This window comes from Triticum aestivum, chromosome 6B (genome assembly GCF_018294505.1).
Source record: "Triticum aestivum cultivar Chinese Spring chromosome 6B, IWGSC CS RefSeq v2.1, whole genome shotgun sequence".
Lineage (NCBI taxonomy): Eukaryota > Viridiplantae > Streptophyta > Magnoliopsida > Poales > Poaceae > Triticum > Triticum aestivum.
The window spans coordinates 214,803,998-214,829,089 of record NC_057810.1 but is presented as its reverse complement, the minus strand read 5'-3'; positions in this window follow the sequence as shown (position 1 = coordinate 214,829,089).

Sequence of the window (25,092 nt, the reverse complement as noted above, 5' to 3'; positions counted from 1 at the left end):
GTACCATAGAGGCTAGCAAATTGCAGAAAGGTAAGAGTGCGTATAATCCATGGACTCACATTAGTCATAAAGAACTCATATACTTATTGCAAAAGTTTATTAGCCCTCGAAGTAAAGTACTACTACGCATGCCCCTAGGGGGGAGGTTGGTAGGAGTTAACCATCGCGCGCCCCTGACCTTCACACAAAGATAGACAATCAAGGATAAACTATGCTCCAACTTCCTGGCATAATGAGAGACTATACGTGCATGCTTCCGGAATCACAAACCTTAACACCAATATTCTTGCTAACCACAACCATTTACTAGTACCTCCCACATATTATCATCTCTATATCGCAAAACTATTGCAAGGAATCAAACATATCATATTCAGTGATCCATATGTTTTATGTAGGATTTCATGACTAACCATGCAAATAACCAATTCCTATTGACTCTCTAAATAGATATAAGTGAAGCATGAGAGTTCAATTCTTTCTACAAAGGATCATGCTCTAACAAATATAAGTGAAGCAAAAGAGCATTCTACGAACATCGGTTTTCAATGTGATGATAAACAGGCAATCCAAACTTCAAATGATATAAGTGAAGTACATGAAGCATTCTATAAAGCCATACTCAAAAGATATAAGTGAAGTGAAATGAGCATTCTATAAATCAACGATGGACTATCTCAAACCAGCATGGTGCATAAAAGAGAAGTGAAAAATAAACACAGAAGATGCTCCAAGATTTGCACATATCACATGAATGAAACGAATCCGAAAACATACCGATACTTATTGAAGAAAGATGGGATGCCTTCCAGGGCATCCCCAAGCTTAGACGCTTGAGTCTCCTTGAATATTTACTTGGGGTGCCTTGTGCATCCCCAAGCTTCAGCTCTTGCCTCTCGTCCTTCTCCTCATACCGAGACCTCCTCGGTCTTCGAACACTTCATCCAAACAAAACTTAACCAAACTTTTAGTGGCGGGGTTAGTGAATATGGCAATGAAATCCCATCATGTACTGCTGTAACATTATTTTATAATTGTAAAAAACATTACCCACTGTATTCTATCACAATTCTATGGTCCCAAGTCAAGGAGGCTTCAACAAGAATTCAAACATACGCAACTACCGAAGCTATAATAGCAATATGTGAAAATAGGACAGTCTGTAAAGATTTGAACATCCACCATAGTTCTGTAACTCTAAAAATTCTGGAAAAAATTAGGACAAAATAAAAATTTTGCATAGAAAGACAGTACAAAAAAATTCAGAACCGTTTGACGTACCAGTAAAAAATGTAAATTCACGCGCTATAGCCAAAGTTTCTGTTTTGCACCGCACAAACCAACAAGCAATCTAATCATCCTAAAGGAAAACCTTGGCACATTATTTTTATAATACAATGGAATTATACACGGGGGTAATTATTTTTGTGAGAAACTTCCATGAAACATTCTACATTGTTTCCATGAGCATGAACAGAAGTGTTCAAGGTCAACCCTCACTTATGCAATGCATCACGTTTCAATCGCTTCTCTTTTTGAAAAGGTTTTAAGTTCCCCTCTATATATTTTTTCTTTTTAAACTTTATAAAAGCACTCAACAGAAATAAATGACTCTCTAAAACTTCTGGGTTGTCTCCCTAGCAACACTTTCTTTAAAGCCATTAAGCTAGGCATGAAGTGCTCAAGTAATGGATCCACCCGGATCCCAAGGTATATCAATGCCAATTTGAATTAACAATGATTTGGCATTTAGTAGTGAGAACAAAGCAACATATATCAAGCAATGACGAAGTCTAACTCTCTTCCTATGCATCAACATGTCATACAAGAACAAGTCATGCACATCAAGTAATGGCCAATACATAGCATAAGTAGTTTCTTGCAATTTTATCATGTTGGAAACATAGAGAGGCGGAGATGTAGTTCCTCTCTCATAATAATTGCAAGTAGGAGCAGCAAGCACATGCATATTATATTCATCAAAATCATCATGTGCAACGGTAAAAGGCAACCCATCAATGTAATCCTTAATAAGAGCAAACTTCTCCCACATAGTGTAGTTTGGAGAAGTCAAAAAGATAATAGGACTATCATGTGTGGGTGCAATAGCAACTATTTCATGTTTAACATAAGGGACAATAGCAAGTTCATCTTCATAAGCATAATTCATATTGGCATCTTGGCCACAAGCATAGCAAGCATGAAGTTCATCAAAAAGGGATATTTCAAATGAATCAAAGGGGATCATAGCAGTTATCATAGCATTCATCCTTCGGTAAGAACGAAGGGAAACTAAACAATGTATGAGTTGAAGAGTTACTCTCATTAGAAGGTCGGCACGGGTAGCTAATCCGCTCTTCCTCCTTTTGTTCTTCACTTTCCTCATCATCTTTTTCATCCAATGAGCTCGTAGTTTCATCAATTTCTTCTTCAATAGACTCCTGCAAAATATTAGTCTCTTCTTGGACAGCGGAGACTTTCTCAACAAAGACATCAATATCAGAATTGTATTTGTAATTATCATAGAAATATTTAAGGGTGGCAAAAATTTTAGGTCTATAAACATCATCATCAAAAGCTTCATACTTTTCAAACAAAGATTCAATTTCATAAGCACCCTTAAAAGCAACAAATTCTTCTATTCGTTCCACATCATAGTAATCATATCTACCATTAGCATAAGAAGCTAAGGTTTCATTATCATTAAATTTGCATGAAAAGGGAAGATGTGGAGCATTCATCCTAGAGCAACAAGTAAAATTATATCTCAAGCATAAATCCCAAGCATACCAATGCAACATATAAATTTGATCCGAAAAAAGTTTCCTTTTTTGTGTCAAGCGATAATACCTAAAGTATTCACCTCGATCCAATGTGTCTCCCATTAACATGTTGATTGGGGTTTTCTCAGGATTATAAAAGTAGTGCATAATATTTTTCACATAATGAGCATAGAGGGTTTTAGAAGGTTCCCCATCTGCATGAGTAGCAAGTACAACTAATTTTTTTGGTGTTTCATGTTCCATATCCATAACTAAAGATAGAGAACAACTTAGAACAGAAAATAAAAACTACTTAGTGATAAAGCAAACAAGCACACACGAGAATATTCACCCCACGCTATTGCTCCCCGGCAACGGCGCCAGAAAAATGGTCTTGATAACCCACAAGTATAGGGGATCGTTTGTAGCCTTCTTCAATAAATAAGAGTGTCGAACCCAACAAGGAGCTAAAGGCAGAACAAATATTCCCTCAAGTTCTATCGACCACCGATACAACTATACGCACACTTGACGTTTGCTTTACATAGAACAAGTATGAAACTATTTTGCGAGAATAAAACTACGAGTACTTTGCGAGATAATAAAATTTAGGTGTTTAGTAAAATGGTTTTTGTCAACAAGAAAGTTATTTTTCCCTAGGCAATCGATAACAAGTACCGGTAATCATTCTTGCAATTTTACATGAGGGAGAGGCATGAGCTAACATACTTTCTCTACTTGGATCATATGCACTTATGATTGGCACTCTAGCAAGCATCCGCAACTACTAAACACCATTAAGGTCGTGAAACCCAACCATCACATTAAGTATCAAGTCCTCATTACTCACATACGTCATACCCCACTTACTCGGGTTTAAGCTTCTATCACTCTCGCAACCCACCATAACCGAACCATGAACATATTGCAACACCCTACAGCGGAGGCCACTCACGTTTGCGCGAGAACAGAGGGCACCGTAGGACAGCACCATAAATCAAATATACAATCATACCAACCAAGATCATGATTAACCCACAGGACAAAATGGATCTACTCAAACATCATAGGATAACCGTAGATCATTGGGAAATAATATATGGAGTTGAGCACCATGTTGAGGTGTTACACCACTGCATAGAGGGGGAGAAAGTTGGTGTTGACGGTAGCAAGGTTGTTGACGTAGATCGCCATCATGATCCTAACCCCAGCGGCACTCCGGCACCACCGGGAGAGAGGGGGAGAGAGCCCCTCCTTCTTCTTCTTTGACCCCCCCCCTAGATGGGAGGAGGGTTTCCCCTCTGGTCCATGGCATCCACGGTGGTGGAGGGGTGAGAGCCCCTCCGAGATTGGATGTCTCTCTATTCTCTTCTATTTTGCGCTCCCCAGATCTGGCCCTTCACAGTTTCTTAAATTCCCGGAGATCCGCAACTCCGATTGCGCTGAAATTTCTACATGATTTTTTCCCATAAATTATCTTTCTTGCGCCGGAAGAAGGGCTCCAACCGACGTTCGAGGAAGGCACAATACACTAGGGCGTGCCTGGGGCATGTGGCGCGCCCTGGTGGGTTGTGGGCTCTGTGGGCCCCCGTTTGCGTTGATTCCACCTCCTAAAAATCACATATATTCCAAAATAATTCTCCATCAATTTTTATCGTGTTTGGACTTTGTTTGATATGGATTTTCTGTGATACAAAAAACATGCAGAAAACAGGAACTGGCACTGGGCACTAGATCAGTAACTTAGTCCAAATAAATCATATAAAAAGCTGCCAAAAGTATGTAAAAGTTGAATAATATTGGCATGAAACAATCAAAAATTATATATACGAGGGAGACGTATCAATGATGTGTGTTGGAATTAATTCCAAGGTTGATACGATCAACCATTGTACACTCACTCTATCTTCGGGATTAGTGTTGAACCTTAAATAAATGTTATTTGGTGTTTGCGTTGATCATGAATATGATTGGACCATGTTTATTGCGATACAATTATTCATTTAAGACAGAGAATAATTATTATTCTGTTTACATGAATAAAACCTTCTATGGTCATACACCCAATGTTAATGGTTTATTGAATCTTGATTGTAGTGATACACATATTCATAATATTGATTCCAATAGATGCAAAGTTGATAATGATAGTGCAACATATTTGTGGCACTGTCGTTTAGGTCATATTGGTGTAAAGCGCATGAAGAAGTCTATGCAAATGGACTTTTGGAATCACTTGATTATGATCATTTGATACTTGTGAACCATGCCTCATGGGCAAGATGACTTAAACTCCGTTCTTCGGAACAATGGAGCGAGCCAATGACTTATTGGAAAAAAATACATATTGATGTATGCATAGGCTTGCGGCGGCTATTGTTATTTTCTGACCTTCAGAGATGATTTGAGAAGATATGGGTATATCTTTAATGAAACACAAGTCTGAAACATTTGAAAAGTTCAACGTATTTCAGGGTGATGTGAAGAATCATCGTAACAAGAAAATAAAGTTTCTACAATCTGATCTCGGAGGTGAATATTTGAGTTACGAGTTTGGCCTTCATTTAAAAAAATGTGGAATAGTTTCACAACTCACGCCACCTGGAACACCACAGCGTAATGGTGTGTCCGAACATCGTAACCGTACATTATTAGATATGGTGCGATCTATGATGTCTCTTACCGATTTACCACTATTTTTTTGGGGTTATGCATTAGAGACAACTGCATTCACGTTAAATAGGGCACCGTCAAATTTCGTTGAGACGACACCGTATGAACTGTGGTTTGGCAATAAACCTAAGCTATCATTCATAAAGTTTGGTGATGCGATGCTTATGTCAAAAGGCTTCAGCCTGATAAGCTCGAACCCAAATCTGAGAAGTGCGTCTTCATAGGATACCCTAAGGAAACAATTGGATATACCTTCTACCAGAGATCCGAAGGCAAGATCTTTGTTGCCAAGAATGGAACCTTTCTAGAGAAGGAGTTTCTCTCGAAATAAGTGAGTGAGAGGAAAGTAGAACTTAATGAGGTAATTGTACCTTCCCTCAATTTGGAAAGTAGCTCATCCAAGAAATCCGTTCCCGTGATGCCTACACCAACTAGAGTGATAATGATCATGAAACTTGAAATCAAGTTACCACTGAACCTCGTAGGTCAATCAGAGCACGATCCACACCAGAGTGGTACGACAATCCTATTCTAGAAGTCATGTTACTTGACCATGACAAACCTACGAACTATGAAGAAGCTATGATGAGCCCAGATTCCGATAAATGGCTTGAGGCCATGAAATCTGAGATAGGATCCATGTATGAGAACAAAGTGTGGACTTTGGTGGATTTTCCCGATGATCGGCAATCCATAGAAAATAAATGGATCTTCAAAAAGAAGACTGACGTTGATGGTAATGTTACTGTCTACAAAGCTCGGCTTGTCGCAAAAAGGTTTTCGACAAGTTCAAGGGGTTGACTACGATGAGACTTTCTCAACCGTAGCGGTGCTTGAGTCCGTCCGAATCATGTTAGCAAATGCCACATTTTATGAAATCTCGCAAATGGATGTCAAAACCGCATTCCTTAAATGGATATCTCTAAGAAGAGTTGTATATGATGCAACCAGAAGGTTTTGTCGATCCTAAAGGCGCTAACAAAGTGTGCAAGATCTAGCGATCCATCTATGGACTGGTGCAAGCATCTCGGAGTTGGAATATATGCTTTGATGAAGTGATCAAAGCATATGGTTTTATACAGACTTACGATGAAGCCTGCTACCTCTTGAGCTTGCGTTGGTTTTTTCCCTTGAAGAGGAAACGGTGATGCAGCAAAATAGAGTAAGTATTTCCCTCAGTTTGAGAACCAAGGTATCAATCCAGTAAGAGATAATGCACAAGTCAGCGAATACCTGCACAAACAATCAAAAACTTGCACCCAAGATGATAAAGGGGTTGTCAATCCCTTCACGGTTACTTGCAAAAGTGAGATCTGATAGAGATAGATAAATGGTAAAGTAAATATTTTTGGTATTTTTTGGTTTATAGGTTGGAAAGTAAATATTACAAATTAAAGGAACAACGACAGAAGGCAAGTTGATGGGAAACTAATATGATGTAAAATAGACCCGGGGCCATAGGTTTGACTAGTGGCTTCTCTCAAGATAGCAAATAGTATGGTGGGTGAACAAATTACTGCCGAGCAATTGATAGAAGAGGGCATAGTTACGACGATATCTAAGGCAATGATCATGAATATAGGCATGACGTTCGTGTTGAGTAGACCAAAATGATTCTGCATCTACTACTATTACTGCACACATCGACTGCTATCCAGCATGCATCTAGAGTATTAAGTTCATAAAGAACGGAGTAATGCATTAAGTAAGATGACATGATGTGGATGAATTAACTCAAGAAATATGATGAAAACCCCATCTTTTTATCCTCGATGGCAACAATACAATAAGTGCCTTGCTGCCCCTACTGTCACTGGGAAAGGACACCGCAAGATTGAACCCAAAGCTAAGCACTTCTCCCATTGCAAGAAAAACCAATCTAGTAGGCCAAACTAAACCGATAATCCGAAGAGACTTGCAAAGATATCAAATCATGCATATAAGAATTCAGAGAAGAACCAAATAATATTCATAGATAATCTGATCATAAATCCACAATTCATCGGATCTCGGCAAACACACCGCAAAAGAATATTACATCGAATAGATCTCCAAGAACATCGAGGAGAAGATGGTATTGAGAATCAAAGAGAGAGAAGAAGCCATCTAGCTACTAGCTATGGACCCGCAGGTCTGTGGTAAACTACTCACGCTTCATCGGAAGGGTAATGGTGTTGATGTAGAAGCCCTCCGTGATCGAATCCCCCTCCGGCAGGATGCTGGAAAAGGCCCCTAGATGGGATCTCACGGGTACAGAAGGTTGCGGTGGTGGAAAAGTGGTTTCGTGGCTCCCCTGGATGTTTTTGGGGTATAAGAGTATATATAGGCGAAGGAACTAGGTCAGGAGACCCACGAGGCAGGGGGCGCGCCCTACCCCCCGGGTGCACCCTCCACCCTCGTGGCAGCCTTGTTGCATCTCCGACTTCATCTCCAAGTCTCCTGGTTTGCTTCTGGTCCAAGAAAGATCATCGCGAAAGTTTCATTCCGTTTGGACTCCGTTTGGTATTCCTTTTCTACGAAACTCTAAAACAGGTAAAAAAATTAGAATTTGGCACTGGGCTCTCGGTTAATAGGTTAGTCCCAAAAATAATATAAAATTGCATATAAATGCCTATTAAACATCCAAAACAGATAATATAATAGAATGGAACAATCAAAAGTTATAGATACTTTGGAGATGTATCAAGCATCCCCAAGCTTAATTCCTGCTCGTCCTCCAGTAGGTAAATGATAAAAACAAAATTTTTGATGTGCAATGCTACCTAACATATTTATCCATGTAATTTTCTTTATTGTGGCATGAATGTTCAGATCCAAAAGATTCGAAACAAAAGTTTAATATTGACATAAAAATGGTAATACTTCAAGCATACTAACAAAGCAATCATGTCTTCTCAAAATAACATGGCCAAAGAAAGCTATCCCTACAAAATCATATAATCTGGCTATGCTCTATCTTCATCACACAAAATATTTAAATCATGCACAACCCCAATGACAAGCCAAGCAATTGTTTCATACTTTTGATGTTCTCAAACTTTTACAATCTTCACTCAATACATGAGCGTGAGCCATGGATATAGCACTAAGGTGGAATAGAATATGGTGGTTGTGGAGAAGACAAAAGGAGAAGGTAGTCTCACATCAACTAGGCATATCAACGGACTATGGTGATGCCCATCTTTAGATATCAAGTGAGTAAGTAGGGATTGCCATGCAACGGATGCACTAGAGATATAAGTGTATGAAAGCTCGAAAAGAAACTAAGTGGGTGTGCATCCAACTTGCTTTCTCACAAAGACCTAGGGCAATTTGAGGGAGCCGCCCATCATTGGAATATACAAGCCAAGTTCTATAATGGAAAATTCCCACTAGTATATGAAAGTGACAATATAGGAGACTCTCTATCATGAAGATCATGGTGCCACTTTGAAGCACAAGTGTGGAAAAAGGATAGTAACATTGCCCCTTCTCTCCTTTTCTCTCATTTTTTTGTTTGGGCCTTTCTCCTTTTTATGGTCTCTGTTTTATTTTTATTTTCCGTCCGGAGTATCATCCCGACTTGTGTGGGAATCATAGCCTCCATCATCCTTTCCTCACATGGGACAATGCTCTAATAATGAAGATCATCACACTTCTATTTACTTATAACTCAGGAATTACAACTCAATACTTAGAACAAAATATGACTCTATGTGAATGCCTCCGGCGGTGTACCAGGATGTGTAATGACTCAAGAGTGACATGTATGAAAGAATTATGAACGGTGGCTTTGCCACAAATAAAATGTCACCTACATGATCATGCAAAGCAATATGGCAATGATTAAGCGTGTCATAATAAATGGAACGGTGGAAAGTTGCATGGCAATATATCTCAGAATGGCTATGGAAATGCCATAATAGGTAGGTATCGTGGCTGTTTTGAGGATGGTATATGGTGGGAGTATGGTACCCGCGAAAGTTGCGCGGTACTAGAGAGGCTAGCAATGGTGGAATGGTGAGAGTGCGTATAATCCATGGACTCAACATTAGTCATAAAGAACACACATACTTATAGCAAAAAACTATTATTTATCAAAACGAAGTACTATGCACATGATCCTAGGGGGATAGGTTGGTAGGAAAAGACCATCGCTCGTCCCCGACCGCCACTCATAAGGATGACACTCAAAAAATAAATCATGCTCCAACTTCATCACATAATGGTTCACCATACGTGCATGCTATGGGAATCACAAACTTTAACACAAGTATCTCTCAAATTCACAACTACTCCACTAGCATGACTCTAATATCACCATCTTCATATCTCAAAACAATCATAAAGAATCAAACTTCTCATAGTATCCAATGCACTTCATATGAAAGTTTTTATTATATCCCTCTTGGATGCCCATCATATTAGGACTAAATTTATAACCAAAGCAAATTACCATGCTATTCTAAAATACTCTCAAAATAATATAAGTGAAGCATGCGAGTTTAACAATTTCTATAAAATAAAGCCACCGCTGTGCTCTAAAAAGATATAAGTGAAGTACTAGAGCAATATCGTCTAGCTCAAAAGATATAAGTCAAGCACATAGAGTATTCTAATAAATCACGATTCATGCGTGTCTCTCCCAAAATGTGTGTACAACAAGGATGATTGTGGTAAACTAAAAATCAAAGACTCAAATCATACAAGACGCTCCAAACAAAACACAAATCATGTGGTGAAAAAAATATAGCCTCAAGTAAAGATACCGATAGACGAAGACGAAAGAGGGGATGCCTTCCGGGGCATCCCCAAGCTTAGGCTTTTGGTTGTCCTTGAAAATTACCTTGGGGTGCCTTGGGCATCCCCAAGCTTAGGCTCTTGCCACTCCTTCTTCCATAGTGCATCAAATCCTTACCCAAACTTGAAAAATTCACAACACAAAACTCAACAGAAAATCTCATGAGCTCCGTTAGTATAAGAAAATAAATCACGACTTTTAGGTACTGTTGCAAACTCATTATTTATTTATATTGGTGTAATATCTACTGTATTCTTTTCCCTGGTTCATACCCCCCGATAATTCCCATAGATTCATCAAAATAAGCAAACAACACGCAAAAAATAGAATCTGTCAAAAATAGAATAGTCTGTAGTAATCTATAACTCTCGATACTTCTGTAACTCCAAAAATCCTGGTAAATTAGGAAAACCTGAAAATTTTGGGTACCAATCCAGATAAAAAATAACCAGATCAAAAGCATGTTTCTGTGAATTAAGAAAACTAATTTACTTGGCGCAAAAGTTTCTGATTTTCAGCAGGATCAACACAACTATCACCGTAAGCTATCCTAAAGGTTTAACTTAGCACAAACACTATTTAAAACATCAAAACACATCTAATCCAGAGGCTAGATGAATTATTCAAAGCAAAATAGCAAGGAAAAATATTGGGTTGTCTCCCAACAAGCGCTTTTCTTTAAAGCCTTTTTAGCTAGGCATTGAGATTTCTATGATGCTCACATAAAAGAGAAGAATTGAAGCACAAAGAGAGCATCATAAAACACGTGACAGACACATCTAAGTATAACATGCTTCCTATGCATACGAATTTTATAAGCAAACAAATGATCAAGGCAAGCAAAAACTAGCATATGCAAGGAACAAGAAAGAGAGGATAGCAATCTCAACATGAAGAGAGGTAATTTAGTAACATGAAAATTTCTATGACCATATTTTCCTATCTCATAATAATTACATGTAGGATTATAATAAAATTCAATAGTATAGCTCTCATATAACATATTCTCAACACGATCCACATGTATGGAAAGTTGACACTATTCCAAAATAGTGGGATCAATATTAACTAAAGTCATGACCTCTCCAAACCCACTTTTATCAAAACTTTCATAAGATTGAACATTCTCCAAATATGTGGAATCTAAATTTGACACTCTTCCAAACCCACTTTCAATATCATTGCAACCATTATTATCAATCTTATATTCATCATGGGGCTTAAATAAATTTTCAAGATCATAAGAAGAATCACCCCAATCATGATCATTGCAACAAGTAGTGGACATAGCAAAACTAGCATCCCCAAGCTTAGGGCTTTGCATATTTTTAGCATAATTGACATTAATAGAATTTAAAATAACATCATTACAATCATGCTTTTCATTCAAAGATCTATCATGAATCACTTTATAAAATAGTTCATCACAATTTTTAGATTCATGAATTTCAAGGAAAACCTCATAAAGATAATCTAGTGCACTCAATTCACTAGCAATTGGTTCATCATAATTGGATATCTTAAAAATATTAACAAGTGGATGAGGATCCATAAACTTTTAGCAAGCAAAGATGCAAGCAAAAGGAAGGCACATGGTAACAAAAGATCGAATGGAAAGAAGGCGAAGAAAAAGGGCGAAGAGAAGATAAATCTTTTCAAAAAAATCATTTTGGAGGTGGGGGCGAGGAAAACGAGAGTCGAATGGTGAATAATGTAATGCAAGATATGAGAGTTTATGATGGGCACTTGGTATGGCTTGACTTGGCGTAGATCTCCCCGGCAACGCGCCATAAATTCTTCTTGCTACCTCTTGAGCTTGCGTTGGTTTTTTCCTTGAAGAGGAATGGGTGATGCAGCAAAGTAGAGTAAGCATTTCCCTCAATTTGAGAACCAAGGTATCAATCCAGTAGTAGATAACGCACAAGTCACTGAATACCTGCACAAACAATCAACAACTTGCACCCAACACGATAAAGGGGTTGTCAATCCCTTCACGGTTACTTGCAAAAGTGAGATCTGATAGAGATAGATAAATAGTAAAGTAAATATTTTTGGTATTTTTGGTTTATAGATTGGAAAGTAAAGATTACAAGTTAAAGGAACGACAACAGAAATTGACAAGTTGATGGGAAACTAATATGATGTAAAATAGACCCGGGGGCCATAGGTTTTACTAGTGGCTTCTCTCAAGATAGAAATGAAGGAAATATGCCCTAGAGGCAATAATAAAGTTGTTATTTTATATTTCCTGATATCATGATAAATGTTTATTATTCATGCTAGAATTGTATTAACTGGAAACTTCATACATGTGTGAATACATTGACAAAACAATGTGTCCCTAGTATGCCTCTACTAGACTAGCTCGTTGATCAAAGATGGTTAAGTTTCCTAGCCATGGACATGAGTTGTCATTTGATAATGGGATTACATCAATAGTGGAATGATGTGATGGACAAGACCCATCCGTTAGCTTAGCATAATGATCGTTCAGTTTTATTGCTAATGCTTTCTTCGTGTCAAATATATATTCCTCCGACTATGAGATTATGCAACTCCCGGACACCGGAGGAATTCCTTGTGTGCTATCAAACGTCACAACGTAATTGGGTGATTATAAAGATGCTCTAAAGATATCTCAGAAGGTGTTTATTGGGTTGGCATAGATCAAGATTAGGATTTGTCACTCCGAGTATCGGAGAGGTATCTCTGGGCCCTCTCGGTAATGCACATCATATGAAGCCTTGCAAGCAATGTGACTAATGATTTAGTTGCGGGATGATGCACTACGGAACGAGTAAAGAGACTTGCCAGTAATGAGATTGAACTAGGTATGAGGATACCGACGATCGAATCTCGGGCAAGTGATGACAAAGGGAATAACTATGTTGACATTGCAGTTCGACCGATAAAGATCTTCTAGAATATGTGGGAACCAATGTGAGCATCGAGGTTCCACTATTGGTTATTGACCGGAGAGGTGTCTCGGTCATTTCTACATAGTTCTCGAACCCGTAGGGTCCGCACGCTTAACTTTCGATGACGATAGGTATTATATGAGTTATGTGTTTTGGTGACCGAAGGTTGTTCAGAGTCCCAGATGAGATCACGTACATGACGAGGAGTCTCAAAATGGTTGAGAGGTAAAGATTGATATATTGGAAGGTGGTATTCGGACATCGGAAAGGTTCCAGAGTGTATCGGGTACATACCGGAGTACCGGAGGGGTTACCGGAACCCCCTGTGGAAGATATGGGCCAAATGGGCCATAGGAGGGAGGCTAACCAGCCCACAAGGGGCTGGTGCACCCCCGCAAGGGAGGAGGCCGAATTGGACTAGGGAAGGGGACGCCACCCCCTTTCCTTCTCCTACTCCCTCTCCCTTCCCCTTGGCACGCCCCTTGTGGTCGGCCTCCTCCCCTCCTCCTTTATATACGGGGGCGGGGGGCACCCCAAAGGCACAACAGGGATTCTCTTAGCCGTGTGTGGTGCCCCCCTCCATAGTTTACTCCTCCGGTCATATCATTGTAGTGCTTAGGCGAAGCCCTGCGGGGATCACATCACCAACACTGTCATCACACCGTCGTACTGGCGGAACTCATCGACTCCATCGACACTCTGCTGGATCAAGAGATCTAGGGAAGTCATTGAGCTGAATGTGTGCAGAACTCGGAGGTGCCGTATGTTTGGTACTTGATCGGTCGACTCGAGAAGACGTTCGACTACATCAACCATGTTAATATTACGCTTCCGCTTTCGGTCTACGAAGGTACCTGGACACACTCTCCCCCTCTCGTAGCTATGCATCTCCTAGATACATCTGGCGTGGGCGTAGGATTTTTTTAAATTGCATGCTACGTTTCCCAAAAGTGGTATCAGAGCCAGGTCTATGCGTAGATGATATGCACGAGTAGGACACAAAGAGTTGTGGGCGATAATAGTCATACTGCTTACCACCAACGTCTTACTTTGATTCGGCGGTATTGTTGAATGAAGCGGCCCGGGCCGACATTAGATGACTGGTTCTACCGGCGTGCTTCGCAAACAGGTGGCTAGCGGGTGTCTGTTTCTCCAACTTTAGTTGAATCGAGTTTGACTACGGCTGGTCCTTGTTGGAGGTTAAAACAACACACTTGATGAAAAATCGTTGTGGTTTTGATGTGTAGGTAAGAACAGTTCTTGCTAGAAGCCCGTAGCAGCCACGTAAAACTTGCAACAACAAAGTAGACGACGTCTAACTTGTTTTTGCAGGGCATGTTGTGATTTGATATGGTCAAGACATGATGTGATATAAATTGTTGTATGAGATGATCATGTTTTGTATCAAGTTATCGACAACTAGCAGGAGCCATATGGTTGTCGCTTTATTGTATGAAATGCAAGCGCTATGTAATTGCTTTACTTTATCACTAAGCGGTAGCGATAGTTATAGAAGCAATAGTTGGCGCGACGACTGAGGGAGTCCTGGATTAGGTGGTCCTTGGACAGCTGGACTATATACTTATGCCAGACTGTTGGACTATGAAGATACAAGGTTGAAGACTTTGTCCCGTGTCCGGGTGGGACTCTCCTTTGTGTGGAAGGCAAGCTTGGCAATTCGGATATGTAAATTTCCTTCTCTATAACCGACTCTGTGTAACCCTAGCCCCCTCCGGTGTCTATATAAACCGGAGGGTTTAGTCTGTAGGAAAACAACAATCGTAATCATAGGCTAGCTTATAGGGTTTAGCCTCTATGATCTCATGGTAGATCAACTCTTGTAATACTCATATCATCAAGATCAATCAAGCAGGAAGGAGGGTATAACTCCATTGAGAGGGCACGAACCTGGGTAAACATTGTGTCCCCTGCCTCATGTTACCATTAGCCTTACACGCACAGTTTGGGACCCCCTACCTGAGATCCGCCGGTTTTGACACCGACATTGGTGCTTTCATTGAGAGTTCCACTGTGTCGTCACCATAAGGCTTGATGGCTCCTTCAATCGTCTACAACGATGCAGTCCAGGGTGAGGTTTTCCTTCCCGGACAGATCTTCGTATTCAGTAGCTTTGCACTGCGGGCCAACTCGCTTGGCCATCTGGAGCAGATCGATAGGTACGCGCCTGGACATCAACTCAGGTTTGGAAGCCTGAACTACACGGAGACTTGATCTTTGACGAATTCGAGCCCATGGCAGGTGCGCCCTATAGCCTCGATGAGCATGACTTAGATCTGCCATTGGACAGCGATCAGGAGATCACACCTGCAGCTGCCCCGGCTTTAAATCTGGAGCAGATTGTGCCATCCGAGGACGGGTGGATGGACCCCGTCACGGAGGCCGCACACTCAGCGGCGATAGAGCCAAACACCAATCTCACTTCCAAGGAGGTCTGTGTCATTGGACCCTCGGACTCGTCTCCGGCCATAGGCTTCGAACCGTCTACATCCGTGCCCATCGTACCTAACTGGGCGCCGATCATGGAGTTTAGCTCCGCGGATATCTTTCAGCACTCGCCCTTCGGCAATGTGCTAAACTCACTAAAATATGTCTCCCTGTCAGGAGACTCTTGGTCGAACTGTGTCCATCTTGAGTGGGAAGCGGACGACGAAGGAATTCGTTGCCCACCCACCACCCACTTAATAGCCACTGTTGACGACTTAACCGACATGCTTGATTTCGACTCCGAAGACATCGACGGTATGGACGACGATGCCGGAGAAGAATAGGAACCACCGCCCACAGGGTGCTGGACTGCCACCTCATCATATGATATATATATGGTGGATACACCCAAAGAAAACAATGGCGAGGATCAAAAGGATGCAACAGAGGGTGATCCTCTTGAGAAGCAACCTAAGTGCCGACGTCAGTGGCGCCGCTCTAAACCCCGCCATAGCAAAAATAGTGATACCGGCACAAGATACAACAGCACTCCGGATGATGCCGAAGACGAAAACAATCCCGCCCAGCCAAGCTTCGTGCCAGATGGACGGGAGGATGGGCAAGTTAGCCCTGATGAACAGGCAATGGATGGAGACTTGGAGGATGACAATTACATGCCCCTCTCCGAAGAGGAGGTGAGCCTCAGCGATGAGGAATTTATCGTGCCTGAGGATCCCGTCGAGCAGGAGCACTTCAAGCGCCGACTTATAGCCACTACAAAGAGCCTGAAGAAACAACAGCATCAGCTTCAAGCTGATCAAGATCTTCTTACTGACAGATGGACCGAGGTCCTGGCAGCCGAGGAATACGGACTCGAGCGCCCAACCAAAAGTTACCCAAGGCACAGGTTGTTACCTCAATTCGAGGATGAGGCCCTAGAGCCTGTACTACCAGCGCAGGATGTGGCTGACCGGCCACCTCGTGGCCGAGACAAAGCGACGTATCAGCCCGAACACTAGCCCGCACCCCGTCGCCGAACAACTAAAAACACCAAGGCCCAGGGCTACACGCATGACGTGCGAGGCGAATTGGAAAACAAAGCAGGACAGTCAAGATCAATCTACTGATCGCGGGGGCGCCCCCCAACGCGTGACGATGATCGCCACGCCGGATATACCAAATACAAATCTGTTCGGGCCGAATACAGCAGACCAGATTCATCCGAACTGCGTCACGACGTAGCCCGACACAGAGGCGCCGCACACCCCCTATGCTTCACTGACGAAGTAATGGAACATGAATTCCCAGAAGGGTTTAAACCCGTAAACATAGAACCATCTGATGGGACAACAGACCCTGCGGTATGGATCGAATATTTCCTTCTCCACATTCACATGGCCCGCGACGATGATCTACACGCCATCAAGTACCTCCCACTAAAACTCAAGGGACCAGCTCGGCATTGGCCTAATAGCCTGCCGGAAAACTCCATTGGCAGTTTGGAGAACCTGGAAGACGCATTCCTTGAAAACTTTCAGGGCACTTACGTGCCACCACCGGACGCTGATGACTTAAGTCACATAACCCAACAGCCCAGAGAGTAAGCCAGGAAATTCTGGACTCGGTTCTTAACTAAAAAGAATCAAATCGTCGACTATCGGGATGCCGAAGCCCTAGCGTCCTTTAAGCACAACATCCGCGACGAGTGGCTTGCCCGACACCTAGGCTAAGAGAAACCAAAGTCCATGGCAGCCCTTACGACACTCATGACCCGCTTTTGTGTGGTCGAGGACAGCTGGTTGGCTCATAGTAACAGCACATCAGGAAATCCTGTATCACATCCCTAGTTCTGGTTTGCCTAGTGCCAGCATCTGGTGCTGCATCATGTTTACTTTCTCTCAGAAACTTGGCAATGGGGATGACAGAACCCCCAGCACCCCCCTAAAACAACTAAGGTTTACTAAAATAATTTTCAATGAACCTGAAATGCCCTTCTAAAATGTCCATCATTTTTGTCTTGGGTTAGAACCTCTGCCAAAATTGGTTCACATTTTTCTAGGACACATAAGGTCACTCGATTAAATCATTACTTATTTGCATTTCAGCATTTAAATGCTATAAAATATTTTAAATGCTCAAATAATTCTGGAAATAAGTGTGGGTTGTTGGAAATATTCTAAACAAAGCCCCAAGTTATTTTTAGGATTTTTGGAAATCCCTAGCTATTTTTAATAAAGCCACACAGTTACAGAAAAGTAGAAAAACAACTTAAATGGAAAAGAGAGAGAGAGAGAAAGGCCTCGGGCAACTTACCTGGCTGGGCCGGCCCACATGGCCCGTGCTAGTCATCACCTACCTCTGCCAGTAGGCAGAGGAGGGAGACAGCGCACGTGCGCGTGACGCGCCACGCCACCTCCCTGCTCGCCTGCCTCACCTGCGCCTCAAAACGCCTCCGCGGCGCCGCCCCGACCCCGTGGACACCTCACACGCCCCTGCCTCTCTCCCTTTCCCTCTCCTCACCATGGACGACGCTGCCGCGCCCGCGCTACCGTAGTTCTCGCAGCCACCGTCGTCCTCGCGCCGCCCCATCGTGCCCCTGAGCTTCGCCGTTGTCCGCTAGGCCGAGCACGCTGAGCCCCGAGCGCTCGCACGCTCTGCACCGTCTCCGTCGACCTCATCTTCACCGAACGCCACCGAAGATCCCCCTCGGCGCTCCGTCGCCACCCGACCTCCTCCGACCTCGCCGACTGCACCACCGTGAGCTCAGCTACCTCCCCATCCTCTCCGTTCTCACTGCTATCTCCTGCATCGACCGCACCGACCTCGCCCGGACCCGCCACCGCCACTGCACGTCGCCGTCGTGGCCACAACCACGTTGGCTCGAAGCCGAGGACGTCACCGCACTCCCAGTAGGCCATAACACCTCCCCATGCGCCTCGCTCTGCCCCCTAATGACAGGCCCGAGCTCGTCCAAGCTCCGGCGTCCGCCAAGGTCGTCGCCAGCGTCGATTCCGGCCACCCCAGGTCCACCCACTGCCACCACTCGACGCGGCTCACTCCCCACCTCACGTAGATGTGTTTCGCTGTCATTTTGGTCGTCGAAGGACGAATCCCGCGCCCTCCGCCGCGTTCGGCCTCGCTGGCGGCTAAACGCCGGCGGGTTGACCGCTTTGACCACCGGTGGTTTAGCCTCGGTTGACCAGGGGATTTGACCTCCCCTGGGTCTATGACATGCGGGCCCCACCCGGCTAATTAATCTAGTTTAGGTTTAAGCTTAATTAGTTTAACCTAGGTTAGTGCTAATTAAACTAGGTTAGTTTAGTTAGTCACTAACACACGGGACCCACTGGTCAGTTTGACCTGGACCGGCCCTGTTGACCGCTGACATCACAGAGATGTCATGCTGACGCAGTAATTCTTCTGTAATTTAAATAAATCTTAAATGGTTAATTTATTTCAGAAAATGTTATAAACTTCTAAAAATCATATAAAATCAACCTTAACTCAGAATGAAATAAGTTATATATGAAAAATTATCAGAAAAATCCAAAGAATCTGTTTATGGCATTTTCATGCATGTTAGAGCAACTTATGTCCTCTCTTTAGGACAATTCAATTAAATGGCATTTAAGAAAGCAAATTATGGAGTTTGAATTTTAATCCTGGATTCAAACCAACTCCATTTAACTTGCTGCTAGTTGCATTAGCTCAAACCACATCATATTGCCATGTCACATTCATGCATAATATTGTGCATTGCATTTGTTTTGTTCTTCCTTGTTTTTTGGTATGTGTCCCCTCTCAGTAGACGACGTTCCGACGATGAGTTCGATGACACCGATGAAGAACTATATTATCTTCAGAAGTGCCAGGCAAGCAAAAACCCATTGTTCATTCTGATACAATCCCACTCTCTCGCTTCTACTCTCTTTTACTACATTAGGACAACAACGATACATCTGTTACTTCTGTGGTAGTTGAACCCCTTATCCTCTGCATGACCTGTCATAGCCACAGTAATTAGATGAAACCCACTAGCATGAGTAGGAGTTGTTTGAGCCTTGATGTGCCTACTCATTCATGCTTGTTTGTCGTGCCTACTACTACATAGAGTTGAATCAGGTCTGATTCATCGGGGATGAATCAGAATGTTGTGAACATGCCCTACTGTGTGTGAGCTAAGTGTGTGAATACGATTTGGTAAAGGTAGCGGTAAGAGGCCATGTAGGAGTACATGGTGGGTTGTCTCATTGAGGCCGTCCTCAGGAACTGAGTTCTGTGTTTGTGATCCATGAAACAGCTACTACCATCCATTGGGCCCTGAAATATGACCCTGCTCGACTTCTTAACCACCCTAGTCCTCTGTCCAGGAGTTGCAATTAGTTTCTGGTGTTTGTAGTTGCTGGAGGCCATGCGCAGCGCCGATCGGAGGGGTGGGCTGTGATGCGGTAGGCACGTGGCCGGGTATGCTGGGCGCCCATTTGGTGTCGCGGAACCCTGTACACATTGTTTGGGGACGTATGTGGAAACCTTGGCCGGACTCCCTGCGGATGGAACCTGAATAGGCGATAAACCTGGAATAGAGACTTGAGTGTTTAGGTTGGTCGTGGTCTACACCCACGTTGGCTTTCGCTTGAAGTCTGTCGAGCACATGTCGTGTGTAGATGCTAAGTGGTGGAAACATGTGTGAAGAAGTACACCCCTGCAGGGTTATAAATGATCTATTCGAATAGCCGCGTCCGCGGTAAAGGACCTCTGGGTTGCCTATACAGTTCATAGACAAGTGAAAGTGGATACTCTAAAATGCGCAAGATAAGTGTGAGTGCTATGGATGGCATTCTCGTAGGGAGACGGGAGCGGATCCATAGTGGGGTATTGATATGGCGAATATGTGGACTCATGTGCGCCACCTCAAAGAGTTACTTGCAGTCGTAGTTCAGCATTGCCACCGAGTCAAAGCTGGCTTGCTGCAGTTAAACCCCACCATACCTTTGTTGATAATGATGCATATGTAGATAGTTCTGATGTCTTGTTGGGTACATCTGTACTCACGTTTTCCTATTTTATGTTTTGCAGAGAGACTTCAGTCTCACTATTAGTTCCGCGTGGACTTTGACGTTTAGCTTGTTACCTCAGCTACGATCTTGTGCCCTCGGCAGGATCTGGTAGTTAGTCAGGCTTTTTAGCCTTTTTCATTTATAGATGTCTGCACCCAGACATGTTAAGCTTCCGCTTGTGCTTTGACTTGTATGCTCTGAATGTTGGTTCACGAGACCCATGTTTGAAATATCTCGCTCCTCGGAGCCTATTGAATAAAGTACTTGAGTTGTAGAGCCATATTGTGATGCCATGTTGTATTTGCACATATCGAGCATATTGTGTGTATGTGATTGAAATGCTTGGTATGTGTGGGATCTGACTATCTAGTTGTTTATCGTTGGTAGCCTCTCTTACTGGAAAATGTCTCCTAGTGCTTCCACTTAGCCTTGGTAGCTTGCTACTGCTCCAAAACACTTAGGCTGTCTGGCATGTGTCCTTCTTCATTCCTGTGTCTGTCCCTTTGGGGAAATGTCATGCGGTGTCTACCGGAGTCCTGTTAGCCTGCTACAGCCCGGTTTACCGGAGTCCTGCTAGCCTAGTTGCTACAAACCGGATTCACTCGTTGATGACCGACACGTTCGTTGCTAGGTCATGTATGCCTGTCCCTTTAAGTTAGTGCCACTTTGGGTTCACGACTAGCCATGTCAGCCCGGGCTCCTTGTCATATGGATGCTAGCGACACAATCATATACGTGTGCCAAAAGGCGCAAACGATCTCGGGCAAGGTAATGCGACACCCGTGGGAATACCGTGCGTGAGGCCACAAAGTGATATGAGGTGTTACATGCTAGATCGGTGTGGCATTGAGCCGGGGTCCTGACAGCTTTGGTATCAGAGCCTGACTGCCTATAGGATTACCAAGCCAAACTGGTCGAAGTCGAGTCTAGAAATGCTTTAGTTATACAAGGGAATTGATTGTGGAAGGGAACGTAAGGCTCTTTTTACTCCTCTACCTTATGCCCTTCTGATCTGAGTCAACCTCTTCTTTTCCACGGGGATTAAGAACTAGGCTTTCTCATCTTTTATTAGGATCACGTGTTACTAATCCGTAGACTTATAGGAATGATGGATTTAAGCCAGTTTAGTTTCTACTACTTCCGTGTGTTGACAGTTGACCTCAGAACCTTGTTATGATGTTGTTGAGTGGTTATGCCGCCATTTTGTAGGATGTCTCAAATCTTTATCATGCATTTACAACCGTTATGCTGTCTGAGTCATCCCAGGTTGCTAAACAATCTGATGCATTTGGAAATCCTTTCTTTCCGTTCTCGATGTCCTTTTGGTCAGAATAAGCACACTAATCAATGAGTTGAGGTACTCTATTGTCTCGACATATATGTTGGAGCTATTACTATAACCATAGGTCTCTTAGAGGATCACCTAGTAATCTAGCCATGTTTTGTGTTCCATTGTGATGATTCTGGCCACCATTCTCGGAAGCATCCCGTGATGTTATTTAGTTAGTACGCATTCCATCTCTAGGTTCTTGAACCCGAGATTCACTCCACTTACTTCATGTTGATAGTGTTTGCTAGTTCCTTTAGGATATTAGTAACCTTTGCGATAGTCCTCGAGGGTCGTGGTATTTCCTTATTCCAAATACCATGAACTACTTATGGCAGGAGTTCTTTTGAACCAAAAGATCACAACCAGAGTGCTCTTGATGAGTTCCCGATTATATGTTGTGACTCTGCTAGTTCTACCTTTCTGCATGGGTTATCCGGAAGAAATATGTTGAATTCGTTCGACATGCTAACCTATGCACCCACAACTCAGAAAGTTATATGTTCCTTGAGTTGTCTCCCTTTAGTTGTTTTCTGACCTTCGTCTATCAATTGATAGTCAAGAGTATGCGTGCACTCGTTTATCGATGCCTTTACTCTTGTGTTCTGTCAAGCCATTCTATCTCGGAATGTCTAGGAGAAACAAACTCTAGTACCTTATCCATCCCCAGGATTGGGTCAAAGCAGTTGTAATCCGCAAATCAAATGCCAACCCAGCTCTTGATTCTGTTCTATCCTGAAGTATTACCGTCTTATGTCAGGAATGTCATGAGAATTGCACCACCTCTTATGAACTCTTGACGCAGTGATACTCATCGCCGTCATTATTCATTCCTCGGTCCCCGCATTATTGTAACTGGAATACCGACAAGTGAATCATGATGTGTGAAATTAATACTCCTAGCTACCCCGTTGCTTGGCAGTTAATGGGCAATAATTTCCTTCTTAGCGTGTTGGTTATTGAATCATTATTCTAAGATAGATTGTGCTACCTAGTCCATATTTCCTGGTGCACCTTTCGACCAAGAGTTAGGATTGTATCAATTCCTTCCTTATTTGGTCATATCATCTTGCCCTCGAAAGCAAGATTGTTCTCGAGCTTAATAACATATCGGTGGTTCGTGATATTCCGAATGTCTTCTCGGACGTATTACCGGGTTATTTCCTGACTGTTATGTTGAGCTCGTGATCAAGTTGGTTTCTTGTAAACCACCCCTTCTCCAAGAATCCGTGTTGGATACCCCTGAGCTAGTTGGTTAAGCCAAACAACAACTTGGCGAGTTGGAAGATGAAATCTTGTCCCACTTAGTTCATTTTCCAAGGATTATCCTAGTGTGTGTGTGTGTGTGTGTGTGTGTTTGTGCGTTGAAGGAAGATGATACCTTCATCGATTGATCCTTGTGATCAATTGTCGACACTGTTGTCTTATCCAACCTTTGATTTGAGCATGGGCTATCATCAAATCAAATCAGCACCAACGAAGATCGTAATGTTGTCTTACTCGTGGTTGATTCCTCAAGCATACACCATTATATCTTTTGGTCTAACCGATGCTATCATCTGGTTCACATAATTGTAGAATTCCATCTATATGGAAGCCTTGATGGATTGTTGTTGAGCACATTGACAACATTTCCATCTTGTCCATGATTTATGTCGAACATCTAAGTAGTGTTGGAAACTTTTATAAGCATTATCTTCATGTCCCGTTCATGAAGCATATGTTCGGATGAAAGAAATGACTTTCTCCAAGTTCACGTGCATTAGGTGTAAGTTGCTGCCATGAATTTGAGAAAAGTTTGTTTTTACTTCCTCTGGAATCATCCCAAGTCAGTCATGCATGTGCGAAGTGTACTTTGGTTTGTGAGATTAGCTACCTCCATTCCACATGTATTTCCTAGCACACCAAGCCAGTGATTGATTTGTTCAAGATAAAGGAGTCTGTGCTAAAGTTATCACTTTAGACTTCCACGCAGAGACTTTGATATCATTAATTATGGTTCCCCATCTGAACTCGATAGTGTTTTATTATAAGACTACTATGTGGTCATTGTTGTCTTGGACAACATGCTCACATGTATGTAGCAGAACCAACTCATGTTTTGGAGCTTGCTATCGTAGTTCATTTCCCGAGAATCTTGCAATGTCATCTCGTCGATTTGTGTTGCAAACTTTCTTTTCAGACATGCTGAGTCTGAGTATCCTATCACCAATCGAATCTGAATCTTAGGCAGATATGATGGTTGGAACATTCCCAACAGTTGCATTTTGTTCCCAGCTTGCACCGCCATTGTGCCAATTTCCCATGGGCTGCCTTCTCAGTAGCTGTTGTCCAAGATCATCTTGAAAAGTGGACCTACCATGGGCCCCATCCATCTTCGATGATAAGCAAAATTATCTATGGCATTGTCTTCAACAAGGTAATCCACATCATTCATACTAGTCCGGGTATGTCATTCATCCAGACTCCTTCAAATGGTCGATCACGATTTGCCTTAAGCTAGTATAAAGAGTTTCAATGATCTTTGAATCAAAGGTAATTCTTTTTGCCACATAAGGGATGATTCTACGAGTCACCTCCTCTAAGATGTCTCATTATGGTATCATGGCAACTCAACTCCTCACTACATTGACAACCGATCACCACCTCCTTAAGTGTGGAATTGTTGTTTACCTAGTGAACCCTCGTCATCTGTCTCACTCCATTCCTTCAGATGTATGCTTCGTGTCTCAGCTTGAGAGACGTGTCAATGTCTCATTCTATGAGTTGATCCTGAGTTGTTCGATCTTCGAGAAGATCGATTCTTCTAGAGTTTTTCCTTTTCTCCCCTTGTCATGTTAGTTGGAGTTCTCAGAGGAAGACATCGAGTCAATGATGGTGACCAAATCAACATTTTATGAAGTGCAATCTAGATCATGAAGATTGTGTTAGTTTGCATTCCCCCTTCATCTTACCCTACGCTGGAATCACGGGACGAGGTTCTTGTTTAGTGGGGGTGAGTTGTCACATCCCTAGTTCTGGTTTGCCTAGTGCCAGCATCTGGTGTTGCATCGTGTTTACTTCCTCTCAGAAACTTGGAAATGGGGATAACAGAACCCCCGGCACCCCTAAAACAACTAGGGTTTACTTA